Raw genomic sequence first — 15,522 nt, forward strand, 5'->3', positions numbered from 1 at the left:
TGGCCCTCCTGCATATCCACAAAACAAACAGCACCAGAATTACCCATTCTAAAGAGTTAAACCTTGCTTGTGATATAAACAGTACCTGCTGGAGAGATAGGTATGTATCCTAAAGACTACCCTGTCTCTGGAACAGGGTCCCCATCCTAAACCCAATTCAAATGTAACTTGGACAACTGGAAGGGGAAAAGGAAATTCATCCCTGGTTTGGCACCTATGTCTCTAATGGACACAGGCAACCTATAAATGGTTCATCTCCCAGGCCTCTGCATATAAATGTTTCATCTCCCAAGCCCCTGCTTACACTTATTAAGAGTATAAGAACTTGTCAGAGATTTGGGATGCATGGCTAGGCTTAAAAAGGCCCTTGTGGTCATTAGCCTAGTAAACACCTATGAACCTTTGAACCTATTGGTATCTGCACCATCAGACAGTCATGTATATTCCCCAAAAAGAATACCTAGGTATGGCCAATATGCTGTGTGACAGTGCACTGTGACAAAGGTGGTACACTTCAGTTACACATCACTGGAAGATGGGTAGGGAGGTACATGAAGAAGGTGGGATGAAGGCTGAGGACCATGAAGTTATTATGGCCTCTGATGTGCATATCCTTCACATACCCAGTAGCTGTGTTACATTCAAGGGAATAGTCAGCACTGTGACCACATGCTGGTGGATGAACATACCACTTACCCTCTACCCCAGGACACAGGTCACATACCTAAAGGTCTGATTATAGGGTATGATGCCCATATTATACCTGGATAGTATGTCTGTTTCCTGATTCAACAACTTCCTCCATGTGTCTCATCAAGGCAGGTGTTATCAAGGCTGTGGCAGCAGTCAGCAGTCTTTGGTATGTCTTGATACTGTCTGTATTACACTAATATCACAGCTGGAGTCAATGATTTCCTACAAGCTGTAGTTCTTCAGGCAGCTGCTTGGACACAGCACGTGTATGTCATCTGTGATGTCCATCACTTAACTAATGGGCAGGAAGGGGACTAGAAGACACCTCTGATGTAATGTCCTGATTACTGGACCTGAAATATATGTCACATCACATATTTCAACATAGTGAGATGCCAGGTATGTCATACACTGGTCTACCTATTTGGTAATATAGCTGTTCATGGCCATGTATGACAGTGTTGATTGAATACCTCACAGTGGATTCTTGGCAAATTCCTTGACCTGTTCAAGTTCCACAAGATGATACTGTTGTCATCATGCATGTCCTTGATGATCTCTTTGAGTACATCTATCAGATGTAATGGACCTGATGAGGCAGTAACAACTCACACAGGTCTGTTGCACACACCTGGAATATTACTGGTGTACATGTAGAAAAGGTCCATGATGACATGTTGTTCTATCTCACAGATGAAGAGAGTCAGGATGTCCCTATATATACATGCATCAGGTGCTGTCCCCTCAACGCAGGTGGATGCATGTTGATGTGGACCCTTGTATGGGAACATAGCCATGGGGAGGGTGTGTTGAACTGTGTATTCAACCACATCAGGAAGGTGTATGTGCCATAGGTGATCTGTGATGTTGTTACAGCACATGGATTCTGTGTGATAGGCCTGGATGAAAGTAAGACAATGCATACTGTCTATTGTGATCTGGCCTAGTGTTTTGAAACAATCACACACACAGGTATCATTGAAGAAACCCCAAGCTGCATTTTAAACCTTACATCTGTTGATTGGTAAATAATTGGCTCACTGACAGAACACATCATGTGAAAGTTGGTGAATCAACCTGTTCCAGTAGAGATGTCACCATTGGCAAACCCCAGGGATCTATGCTTGGCCCTTCACTGTTTGAACTGTATTTCTTGACAGTTCAGGCTAAAGTATATGGCCTTTGGCTTACCAAGTTTGCTGCTTCTTGCATATTGTGTGCAATCATTGAGTCCACCAGTGGTGATAACACAGTATAGGTGGAGCTAACACCCACAACTGAATGTTGACAAAGGCACATGATGTATAAATAAATGTAGAAATGTGTGTTTTTAATGTTGTCTGTCTAAAATGTGGAGTTCCATGTTCATCATAGTATTGCAAACAGTCCTGTTATGCAGAAACCCAGTGATGCAAGCACTGGGAACACGTTTAGATAGTCAATCTGAACTTTGACCACCAAGTGTCCACACTGCTATTGAAAGCCTATGTTGTGCACATCATAAGTCACATCCTCATATTGAGATCTTAGGATTGTATGACAGCACTGTAGTCATAAACCTCATTACAGCACTAATAGAGTATAATGCACATTTTTACATGTAACTCACCAGACACATGTAGCAGCTGGATAGAACACAAGGCTTTCCCAGCAAGAAAACATAGGTTCTACACACAATGCCCTGATTTATGTGGATAAATTAAAAGCTATGTCACTGTAAACTTTATTGTATAGGATGAGGTAACTTCTGCCTGGGCCCCAGGCCAGTCTCTGACCCCACCCTGGTGGGTGTACTACATATCCAAAAATGTGATATAGCTAATGACATCAGCTGTGTCTGTTGAGTAGAGGATGACAGTGTCCCACATGCTGGTGTAAAATACTCTCTGTAATGTCAAGCAAAAAACTCTCACACACACACACACACACACACACACACACACACACACACACACACTCGCACACACTCACATGCACATGTACTCCCACACATACACAGACACACATAGTTGACTACAGTGAGAAGAGAATCCCTACCTATCTAAATACACAGACTACAAATCAGAAAACAAAACACAGTAATTAACACAAGTGCCACAACACAAGTCTGATTTATACAAGAATGCAGGTTAACCTGTAGTACATGACATCAGCAGGCCATGTGGGAGACAAGAGGTTGGGAGGCCTATATGAAATGGATGTGTAGACATGAGCAAGTATCAAAATACTGGGAGTCCATGTAATTGTAGATGTAACTGTAGGATTCACATATCTGCTCTGCTGCCTAGACACACACACACACACACACACACACACACACACACACACACACACACACACACACACACACACACACAATTGACTGTAGTGAGAATAGAACCCCTACCTAAGTATACAGACTACAGAACACAGTACGTTATGCAAATGTCATGGCACAAGTCTGATTTATACAAAAGTGCAGGTGAACTTATAATAGATGACATCAACAGGCCATGTGGGCATCAACAGGTTGTGAGGCCTACATAGGCACATAGCTTTATAGGTTCATAAGAGGCTACTAGCCTAATAGCACTAGGGTATTTAGAAGCTTAGCTGTGTAAAAACACAAATACCCTTATTGAGCATATTTGGATCTTCATTTTTAGCAGTATGTTCATGAGCAGCACCAACTGTCCCTGTCCATCAGGGACATGGGTGCCAGCCCAGAGATGACTTTACAATCACCCAACCAGTAGTCACGGTTGCACTTGAACAGGATCATTGATGAGCACTGCTTCACACACAGTGGGATCCTATTACAGAGGAGTGTGAATTGTTGTGGGACATATCCACCTCCCCAGCATGTTCTGTTTATGTCACAGGATAGGTTGAGAAGCATGGGGCAAATTACAGTTGTCTCATTTGAATTGCAGATGTCTGTCATTTCCAGAAGGACAGGGTCTGAGACTGCTCTGCAGGGCATCAATAGGTCACCTGTCACCCACCTGCATGATACTGTGTACATGACAGGTATTTAAGTCTTTCCATGTATGTCACGTTTGGAGGCCTTAGAGTCTCTCAGGTGCTAGCCTGTGTTCTCTGCAATTGCTGCAGCTGTCTGGTGAGGTACAGAGAGATGTGAGTACTGTATTCCATTATCAGTGTGATAAGGGTAGAGTACATCAGAGGTATGACTACCCAGGTCTTGGATGTAATGTCCATATGTATGATGCGTGCAATGCAGATGGTGTGTGTCACCACTATGGGCATAGTGATAAAAGTGTAGACTGCTATCACCATGTATTCCCAAGTCCCCCAACACTGTCTTTGAGCTTAGAGGGGTGATTTTTATATGATAATTTGCAGGGGTACGTCATTGATAAAGATGACAAAGAGTCATTGTATGCTTAAATTTCAATCCATGAGTTTGTCACCAATCATCAGTCCGTGTCAGCCCCTACTGTAATATGTTACCATTACTGGGGGACTTTACATAAGTGAATGCAGTTAACAGTCATCTGAAAACTTGGTAAAACACAGGCCATCTACTGTTGCCTGTGCTTCAGGGAAGTATTTCTCAAACAGTTGAGGGTCCAGGACAGATCCTTGTGGTATTCCACTGGGTAGTGGGCTAGTAGTGGAGGTGCAGTCCTCAACTTTGAGAATGTGTGTTCTGTCATTGAGCCAGTCGGCTCTCCATCTAGTACTGTATGGCCTAATTCCCAGATGGGAGATCTTCACTATGAGACATGAATGGGAGATAGTGTCAAAGGCCTTGGATAAATGAACATAGGTGGTATGTCCTGTTAGCCCTCATCCAGGTCTTTGCGGGTCAGTATCCATGAAGTCCACAAGGGTCAATAAGCAAGATCTACCCTTGACAAAATCAGCATAGGTAAAGTCAAGTCTGTTGGAGGTCACCTATGTCCCTGTGGATATGGTCCATGCTGATTCCAGCAGTAGCCTAGCAGATAAGGCTTTTTAAGCATATGGGTCAATAGCTGTAGTTCTGCTTGTTACCAGACTGATGTGCATTGCATAGCACAAAACATTTGATTTTATATTTTGCAGTGTGGTTGATATATGTGTAGAAAAAGTGCTGAGACTTCAGGGTTGTAGTGCATGGAGGGATGCCAACAGATGGATGTATTTTAAATATATGACATATATTTAGATAGGGCCCTCAGTCTGTAATGTTTCTACATGTAATTTCATGTCATACAAAAGACATGGACAGTAAACAGCAGTAATACAGCATAATATATACATTTCCATAGCGCAAGAAGCAGCAGATTTGTGCAATGGTTAGCAAAATGTATACACATGCGAGATACACATGTTTGCACAATGCTAAGCACTGCACAAATGCAAGCCACATTGTTAAAGTCTAACAATTAGTATTGAGTCTCTGGAATAGACCTGGTACTTAATTGACTCTGTTGTGGGAGTGATACATACCTTTTTGTGGCCAGATGGTACTGGGTTCAATAAAACTGAATCTAACCCTTTTAAGTACTTTTGTATTACCATTGCTGCACATTAGTGAGTGATGCACACCATTGTGCAATAATGCATTAAAGAAAATAAATGAGGAAGACAGGACAGTAGTAAAATGGGGAGCAAACAGGGGAAGAACAAATGGAAAGCAATACAGAAATGTGCAGGAGGAGGTAGGAAAGAACCATAGCTATCCATTTCTTCAACAGTAAACTGATAATATATGCAGAATATTAGCTGAATTTGGACTGCTACCTCCAGAGAGAAGGGAGTGACCACAATACAATCATGTTTTATAGCCAATTGGACTGAATCAAGTGTGTTAAGAAGACATGTGTGTGAAATTGAGAGCTATGTATGGGGCGATTTTTTGTTGTTGTTGTAGGACAGGTGCCCATTTTTTTTTTGAGAGAGAGAGCGAGAGAGAGGAATGTTGGGGAAGGGACATAGGCATGTCTGGATCTACTGAGTTGGCTAGGTGAGGAAGCAATTGCAGACAGACAAGACAAACAAGATGCGGGCATAGTGATGGACACAAAAGGTCAGTGGACACCATGGGTGCACTGAGGGTGAGGATATCCAGGACCTATGGTCGTCAAGCTGGGTGCCAATGAGAATCAAGTTCTCACGCACTGGACTGTCATCACTGTCACCTCACTCCACCACTGCCTGGAGCACTTGATGTCTCCTCCTTCTGGTTCTACATAAAATGAGGAAGAGCAGCCCCTCCATCCTGCATAGGAATACAGCAACAGTGAGGTACACAACCCTATGTACCATCCCTAGTAATTCAGCAAGGGTTATAAAGTCACCACCTTTGCCACTGCTGCTGGAGGGAACCACTAGACTATCCTCCAGGGCAGGACTACCTGAGGGGGCAGTTAGTGGAAGGGCAGCAGAGATGGTGCTGCCAGGTTCGCTCTCAGAGGTACTGGGTAGTAGTTCTGGGGCCGGTGGAGTGGAGGCTGGCAGATCCTGTGGGGCAGGCCTACCTTGCTATACTGTGGAGCATTTTATGATGTGGTACACATGGATGACATGGAGACATTTTGATTACACATAATAATATAAAACAAACAAAAAAAAGAGATATGGTTTGGGGTGACAGGAAAAAAGAGATAAGATTAGTACCTTCATATGTAATATACAATGCAGTCATGCAATTTTTTTGACTCTGTTATCTTAACCTTTACTCTTAAGACTAACACCCCCTAACAGATAACTATTACTTTTAAGGATAACAGCTCCTAAAAGATGCACACTATACTACAGATTTCAAGTACTCATTTACATATGCATATATTGCACATGTGCATGTTTTAATCATACAGATGACAGTTTACAGTAGGGTATGTGTGCCACTGGTATAGAGTCTTTACTTTAAAACTTTAAGTTACACATAATTGAAGAATTAACAGTACTGTATACTTGTGAAGTCTGGTATTTGAACTCACCACCTCTGAGTAAAGTCTAGTATTGTACTCTTGGTTTGTGCTACAGACTAATGCATGCATACTTACTTTTACAGTTGAGATATGCATACTCAATTTGATACAACTGTACAAAATACCAAACAAGCTATCTTTAACTTTTAATGCTGCAATAACACTACTGTTCTGCTGCATACATACCACATGCCTCCCTCATCCTCACCAATCGTAAAACATGGGTCCTAACATTGCACTCCCTTTCCACGGCAGCTGTGGAAAAATCAGAACAGAACAGAATACCATTATGAATATTAGTCTTGCCTATATTCAACTTTTAAGCCTTACAAGTACTCTCTGTAGTTGATACTTACACATCTGTGGGATGTCCTTCATCCTAATTTCCTAGATCCAAGCATTGAGGGTACCCCTCTTCCTCCTCCAGAGGTCATTGTAGTGATGTCCACATTGGTCCCAGTGTGGGGGGTACCGGTGACACTGATTACAGCCTGGGCCAATCTATCCCAAGCCGCTGATTTATACTGAAACCCAGAAGCAGCAACCTGGCACTGTGGTGTTTCACTAGGAGTCCAACAAAAATCTTGGACTCCTGGACTCCCAATCTCTGAGCCCTAAATCTCAAACCCTCTCCATGAATGCTGGCCATGTCTATCATGGATCAAGAGCAATGGAGAACGATGGTTTCCCACTAATTCCAGTTATCATGTTTACTGGGAGTGTGCACACTGTTTGAAAATGTTGCTCACCACTTATGGTAAGTGGTGCACAACAGTGGCAAGCAATGCAATTTCAAGGTTATTTGATGTACAGGCAGTTGTGTATGTGTGTTTGACAAATGTGAAGGTCATGGCAGTCCAGAGAGCAGAAATATACTTACAGGAATATAGTATACAGTATACCTACAGTATGTGATAATACATAAATAAATAAATAAACAACTGACACAATATTAGTGTCTCAGCCCTCAAACATATAAATAATATCATGTACACTATGTCAACTGTTATAAGTGATAGTGACTATAATGAAAGTGGAACAACAGTAAAAGTGTATAGAATATGCTCTATTTGAACCCAGGATCCTGTGCACGGCAGTTCACACTAACACCTGTTGCCACAAGAGAGTTGAAATAACAGCTGTTCATGTTTCAGTTTATTTCTGTAAACAGCAGTGTCACAACAGTAAAACAAAGGTTGCACATTCTGTACTAGAACCCAGAACCATCTGTACTCAAGCCTCTACTTACACCTGCTGCCACAGAATTAGTTATATGACATTCCCTATCTTACTATTAATTCTTAGGGTCTCGCTATTAACTGCAGCACAACATGGCTTGGCAGGTTTGCGTGATGCCCAATAGTATTAATTGAATGCATCCGATTTCTATTTTTGTTCTGTCTGGGTCATGTCTGCTTCCTGAGTGGGCCAGTTTGCACACTGCTGTACTTCAACTGCTCTTCACATTGACCAGATAAACACAGCCAAACCTGACATTCATTGTTATCCATTTCCCCTGCTTGTGCTAAGTGGTGTAACATGCAAACATTGGAAAAAAAAACAGAGAGAGAGAAAAGGCTCCAAAAAGGAAAGTAGCAATGCAGTAACACCTGCTGCCACAGACTCAGTTAAGTAGCAGGTGTTTTTCATAGTCTCAATACCAACTGCCAGACTTTAGCAATCCAGCTCCCATTTGCGCACTGCTAAGAGTGCACAAGCAGGTGTATATTGCATGTGTATACACTTTGCTACCTCCAAACCTGCAACCCTGGTGTCTCAGTACTTTTTCCACACATACCGTATATCACCTATACTACAGAAAGTAATATCAAATGTTGTGTCATATGCAACGCATATCAATCTGGTAACATGCAGAACTACAACTATTGACCTATAAGCCTAACAAGTCTTATCTGCAATGCTAGGAAAGGAATCAGCAGTTCTGGAATTTTGATGCTATCAACTGTCTAACTTTCCAAGGCCAATATAAGTCAAAGGTGCAATGATCAGTTCAACAACACAAATGCAGATATATTAAACACGAAGTTAGCTATGCACCCTGATCATCAAGCACGGCTTTTGTATCCTTGAATCCAAAAGTTAGAAAACAAGGATATGGCACAGTTACCATCACTTAAACAAGGTGTTGTGTCAGGGGGCAGGAAGCCTAGGTTGACACAAAAGGTCAGCGAGTGTGTGTAAGAAGGAGAAGAAGGCAGGCATTGATATAAAAAAACAAATTGCCAGTGAGATAAAATGAGCAACTGTTGTGTGTATGTGTCTGTAGGGCTCCTCCAGGTGAAATTGGTGTGTGAAGGTCTGCATGAACACAGCCACATTCTGTGCTAGCTTTACATCCTGGTCTGCTGGACAGGTGTGAGCCATGCATGGTAGAGATGGCAGTTCATTGTTGTCATCCCCAACTGTGAGAACTGACTTTCCTAGGAGTTGCACTGGCTCCATGCCTAAGATCAGATGCAGTGCTGCTACCTGAATGTGACTGATATCTGTTGGACCACTCCCTTCACAGGGACACCCAGGACCATGACCCCATGGCCTGCCATGTCTGGGTGCAGATAGCATACTCAGTGGTGGGCCAGTGGAAATACTGCCACTATGGAAGCATGATCAGGCATGCCAACATTGGCTGACAGCAGATGATGTGTCTGACCTATGCCCACAAGGATGCCATTTCTCTTCCAGCAGATGTTTCATTGCAGACACTGCTTGTTCCATGACAGACACCTCTTGGTCCGTCACAGACACCAGTCATTCCAATGCATCATTCATCCAGTCCAATGAATCGGCAACATGGCGGAGGCAGTCACGCATATCAGACTGTGCCACATCCACAACCCTCAACATTTGTCTGGAGCACCTATGGGAACATGTCTGTGCCTCCATGATGGCCCTAAACATACATTGAGTGCATGGTAGGTGCCCCTGCACCATGTGGAAGAGGGGCAGCAGGCCCCCTCTGAGTACCTCTATCAATTCTCCTGTGCGGCACCTCACCCACACTTTGGCTATGCCCAGACTCAACAGACATTGAAACAGCAGTAGCCACACTTCCCTGATCAATGTCCTCGCCCTTCACCTGTCCATTATCTGTCAGCTCAGTGCACAGGGTAGACCTAGGCCTACTGGCTGTGTCCAATGGAAATGCAGGGGATGGCTGTATATCAACCTCTGTCTCAGATATAACCTTTGCACCTCCTGGCTGTGCCTCAGTTTGTCCACCATCATCATCAGAGTCTGCTGATACACTGACATCAGTTGGCACAGGGCCCACACTCCCACTGTCATGATCACCTGTCAGAAAAAGAAAGAAACACAGGAATACATTAATACCTGCACTGCTATAGTGCAATATATGCTAACAAATCAACAGTGCTGCCACTGTTACAGATAGTACAGCAATACATGCAACAGGCCTGAGATCAAAATCATACATTACAATATTTCTTTAAACTGCTCAGAAGTACTGACATAAAAATATTTCGCTTGCCATCTGCAAAAGACATATTGCATCGTAGTCCAGATGGTCCTGGAAGAAGTTAAGCAGGAGGTAAGAGCAACATCATCACAATTAACAGTAACACAGGGGTAATATATCAACCCCTTTATATGAGCATTAAGTCTACTTTTAACAAGAACATGGCTGAAAATTCCAACCTAAGCTTATAACTGTAGCAATCTTCAATCCCCTCCAAAAAAGCAAGTGACACAGAATTAACTTATTAATTTCAATTGTTTTACTGTACAACAGTATTTGACTGTTCATATAGCAACATTTTCCTGGAAGCTTCTTCTGGGACATGCTTGTTGTCTCTGAAGGTGTTGTGCCCACATACAGTACATGCTGTCCTGCATTCTACTGGGAGCTGTCTGGATCCCCGATGTTGGTCAGGAACTGTTTATTTGGGTTTATTGCACCACAGGGCCACTGACATGATCACAACTGCATGCAGTTTCTGACTTTACAACCCTTGCAAGATTAAACAACAGGCAGGATGCAAAACAAAAACTGTAACAAGAGCAACATATCCTTGTTTGTGCCATTACAGTAACTCACCTTTGCTCCTCCCCCAAAAGAACAGTCCATTCTTGCTTGTGCATAACAGTAATTCGCATTTGCTTGCCCCAAAAAGAACAGTCTATGCATGTTTGTGCCATAAAAGTAACTCAGCATTGCCCCCCCCAAATGAAAAGTGTACCCTTGTATGTGGCATAACAGTAACTCACCTTTGCTCTCCCCAAAAGTGCATTCTGTGCTTGTTTGTGCCATCCAACCTGCCCTTCAGCTGTTGGCAACTGCATAGCATATTATTCTCTGGTACTATCCTTACACGTTTTAAGGCCAATGATATAGAATGGCTTACACACTACATGTGTCGGGGTGCTGGTCAGATAACTGATTAATGACCAAGAAACACAGAAAGTTAAGACAGAGCTGTATATTTACAAGCAATAATCCTAACAGGTTGTGCAATTACTAAGTGCACTATGTCCAAATATAATACATTTAATAAATGTACAAATAACAGTTTATGGTTTGATATCAGTGTACATTCTGTTGCAGCTGGTTGTGAGCAGAATGATTTCAGTTATTTGCTGCAAAGCTGGTCATATGGCAAACAGGGATAAGGCACCCATCCTGTTTTCTGAAGGTGCATTGGAGTGAGAGTTGAAATCCAGACCTATGTAGAAATATCTCACGTGTACTAACATTTTCTACTGTGTATGTCATAGATTGCTTTTCCTCATTTCAACTATTTTTCCATTTTTTTGACCACTGTTTCTGTGATGCACCGCTTAGCACAAACACAAGAACTGGATAAAACAATGTCAGGCTTGGCTGTGCTTCTCTCATTTGGGCAAAGAGCAGCAGTGTGCAAACTGGATAAGTGGACCACCCAGAAAGTAAACAGTGAAAAACAGAAACCATATATATTCAATCGATGCTATTGCCTGTGGCAGCAGGTAAAAGTGTAGGGCTAGAGCATAGATGGTCCTGGGTTCAAGTACAGGGTGTGCAACTTTTTTTCACTGTTGTGATATAACAGTATATATCAGTGAACTGAAACATGAACAGCTGTTATTTCAACTCCCTTTGGCAACAGGTGTTAGTGTAGGACTGCCATACACATGGTCCTGGGTTCAAATACAACATGTTCCATACACTTTTACTGTTGCTCTACTTCCCATTATAGTTACTCACGTATGACACTTGACATAGTGTACATGATATTAATTATATGTATGAGGGCTGATACACTAATATTGTGCCAGTTATTTATTTATCTATGTATTATATTTATTATCAAATGTAAGACTGCGGGTATACTGTGTACTATATTCCTGTAAATATATTTCTGCTCTCTGGACTGCCCTGACCTTCACATTTGTCAAACACACATACACAACTGCCTGTGTACTTTTTCACAGCTTGCCACTGTTGCGCACTGCCTGCCATCACTCAAACACAGGGCTCAGGGGTGCACACTGCCAAGCACTGTGTTTGCATGATGGTAAGAAATGAGCAACATTTTCAAACAGTGTGCGCACTGTCAGTAAATGTGATAACTGGAATTAGTGGGAAACCATTAGTCTCCATTGCTCTTGATCCATGGTAGTCATGGTAGGTTTTCGTGGAGATGGTGTGAGATTTAGGGCTCAGAGATTAGGTATCCAGGAGTATAAGATTTTTGTTGGACTCCTAGTGAAACACCACAGTGCCAGGCTACTGCAGGGGGACTATTCTGGGTCCCAGTATAAGTCAGAGGATTGAGATAGTTTGGCCTGGGCTGTAACCAGTGCCACTGCTATCACCCTTACTGGTGACCAATGTAGGGAACACTTTAGTGACCTATGTCGCAGGAAGAGGAATACCCTCGATGCTTCGATCAAGGAATATAGGATGGAGGAAATCCAACAGCTGTGTAAGTATCAACTACAGGAGTACTTGTAAGGCTTAAAACCTGAATTTAGGCAAGACTGGTATTCATAATGGTATTCTGATCTGTTCTGTTTTTTTTCCACAGCTGCCATGGAAAGTCAATGTTAGAACCCATTGTGCTAGATTGGTGAGGGTGAGGGAGGCGTAAGGTATGTATGCAGCAGAAGAGTAATGCTATTGTATCATTAAAAGTTAAAGATAGCTTGTTTGGTATTTTTATACAGTTGTATCAAATTGAGCATGCATATCTCAACTGTAAAAGCAAGTGTGTATGCATTAGTCTGTAGCATAAACTAAGAGCACAATATTAGACTTTAGTCAGAGGTTGTAATCCAAATACCACACTTTCCAAATATACAATACTGTTAATTCTTCAATTATTTGTAACTTAAAGGTTTACCGTAAAAGCTCTATAACCAGTGGCACACATGCTCTGCTGTAAACTGTAATCTGTATAACTGGAACACGTACATGTGCAGTATATGTACATTTAAAGGAGTACTTGCTGCGATCTGAGTATAGGGTGCATCTGTTAGGAGCTGGTAGTGTTAACAGTAAAAATTATCTCTTAGGGGGTGGTTGTCTTAAGAATAAAGGTTAAGATAATAGAGTCAAATAATTGTATTGATGCATTGTATGTCATATATGAAGGTACTAATCTTATCTCATTATTTTTCTCTCACCCCAACCCTTATCTCTCCCTTTTTATTGTATTATTTTTTTAATTTTATGTTGTATTTTATTACATCATCAAAATGTGCCCATGTCATCCTTGTGTACCACATCACAAAATGCTCCACAATGCAGTGGGTTAGGCCTGCTCCACAGGATCCACCTGCCCCCATTTCACTATCTATGGCACCATTGCCTAGCACATCTGGGGGCCAACTCGGCAGCAACACCTCTGCTGCCCCTGATCTATCTGCCCCATCAGGTAGTCCTACCCTGGAAGATAGTCCAATGGTTCCCTCCTGAAACAGTGGCAGAGGTGGTTAGTTTATCACCCACACTGAGCTGCTAGAGATGGTGCATAAGGCTGTGTACTGTACTGTTGGTGCACACATACACTGGGTGGAAGGGCTGCTCTCCCTCATTTATGTAGAACCAGGAGGAGAAGGAGACATAGGTTCATAGGTTCATAGGTTCATACTAGGCTATCTGCCCTAGGGCATTTATAAGCCTAGCCATAGTGTGTTTGGCTTTCGCCACCTATTTTAAATGAATTTTGCTATGCCCATTTTCGAGGTTAGTATACTGTGCCTCTGTCTAACAGTGACACAGAAGTGATACCCGGGGTAAACCTACGATCTCCTATCCACTCATCAAGATTCCTCTTGAAGAGAGTCAATGAGGGACACTGCCTAACCTGGACTGGGATTTTATTCCAGAGTGAAGGGAGCCTCTGGGTTATGAATCTGTCCCTCCAACATTGGGTGCTACAGACAGTGGTGGAGTGAGGTGACAGTGATGACTTTCCAGTGTTTGAGGACTTGATTCACACTGTCACCCAACTTGATGACCATGGGTCCTGGATGACCCCACCCTCACCCCCATCCATGGTGTCCATGACCTCTTGTGTCCATCACTGTCCCTGTCTCTTGTCTTGTTTTTCTTGTCTGTCTGCAATTGCTTCCTCACATACCCAACTTACTAGACCCAGAGATACCTACAACCCCTCCCCAAAATTCCTCTCTCTTTCAAAAAACAAAAAATGGGCACCTGTCCCACAAAAAAAGCATCCCATACATAGCTCTCCATTTTGCACACATCTTCTTGATACATTTCATTTGCTCAAGTTGGCTACACAACATGATTGTGCTTCAGTTACCCCACTCTCTGGTGCTGACAGTTCAATTTAAGCTAATATTTTGCATATATTATCAGTTTTTACTACTGAAGAAATGGATAGGTATGGTTCTTTCCTACCTCCCTTCTGCACATTCCTGTATTGCTTTCCATTTGTTCTTCCCCATGCTTGCCCCCTATTTCACCACTGTCCTATCTTCACCATTTATTTTCTTTAATGCATTATTGTGTGATGGTGCACATCACGCACTTATGTGCAGCAATGATAATATAAAAGTAGTTAAAAGTATTGCATACAGTTGTATTTGAACCCAGTACCATCTGACCAAAAAAGGAATGTATCACTCCATTAACTGCATTAACACGTGTTGCCACAGAGTCAGTTAAGTAGCAGGTATATTGCAGAGACTGAATACTAACTGTTAGAATTCAGTATCCCCATTTCACTACTGTCTTAACTTCCCCATTTCTTTTCTTTGATGCATTATTGGGTGAGCAAATAGAAAGAATGATCCAGGCTCCTCTAGATTCATAATCTTTATAACAAAACTGAAAATTAAGCGCTTTCATCTCCTGAAACAGAGACTTTGAGAGAATCAGATTCTGATGAAGTCTCTGTTTCAGGAGACGAAAGCGCTTAATTTTCAATTTTGTAATAAATAGTGTGAATATGGAGGAGCCTGGATCATTCTTTCTAATATTTGCTGGTTATTTTTGGTGTTTTACTTTGGATTTAGGCATCATTAGATGATGCTGCTTATTACACACCAATGAGCAGCAACAGTAATGCAAAAGTAGTTAAAAGTATTAGATACAGCTATATTTGAACCCAGTACAATTTGGCTCCAAAAAGGAACATATCACTACATTAAATGCATTAACACCTACTGCTACAGACTCAGTTAAGTGGTAGGTGTATTCCACAGACTGAGTACTAACTGTCATACTTTAACAATGCTGTCACTGGAATGGTTACATGACATTCCCTTTACTAATCATTCTTAAGATCTCCTGCATGTTCATCATACAACACAGCAGAAACAAGATAAGCATAACCAAAACTTCCATTCATTCCTCCATTTCCTGTGATTGCACTAAGCACTGCTTTGCACAAAGAATGACCAAAAAATAATAAAATAAAAA

The sequence above is a fragment of the Protopterus annectens genome, chromosome 16.part0 (genome assembly GCF_019279795.1).
Source record: "Protopterus annectens isolate FY-2018-M chromosome 16.part0, PAN1.0, whole genome shotgun sequence".
NCBI classification, from domain to species: Eukaryota; Metazoa; Chordata; order Ceratodontiformes; family Protopteridae; genus Protopterus; species Protopterus annectens.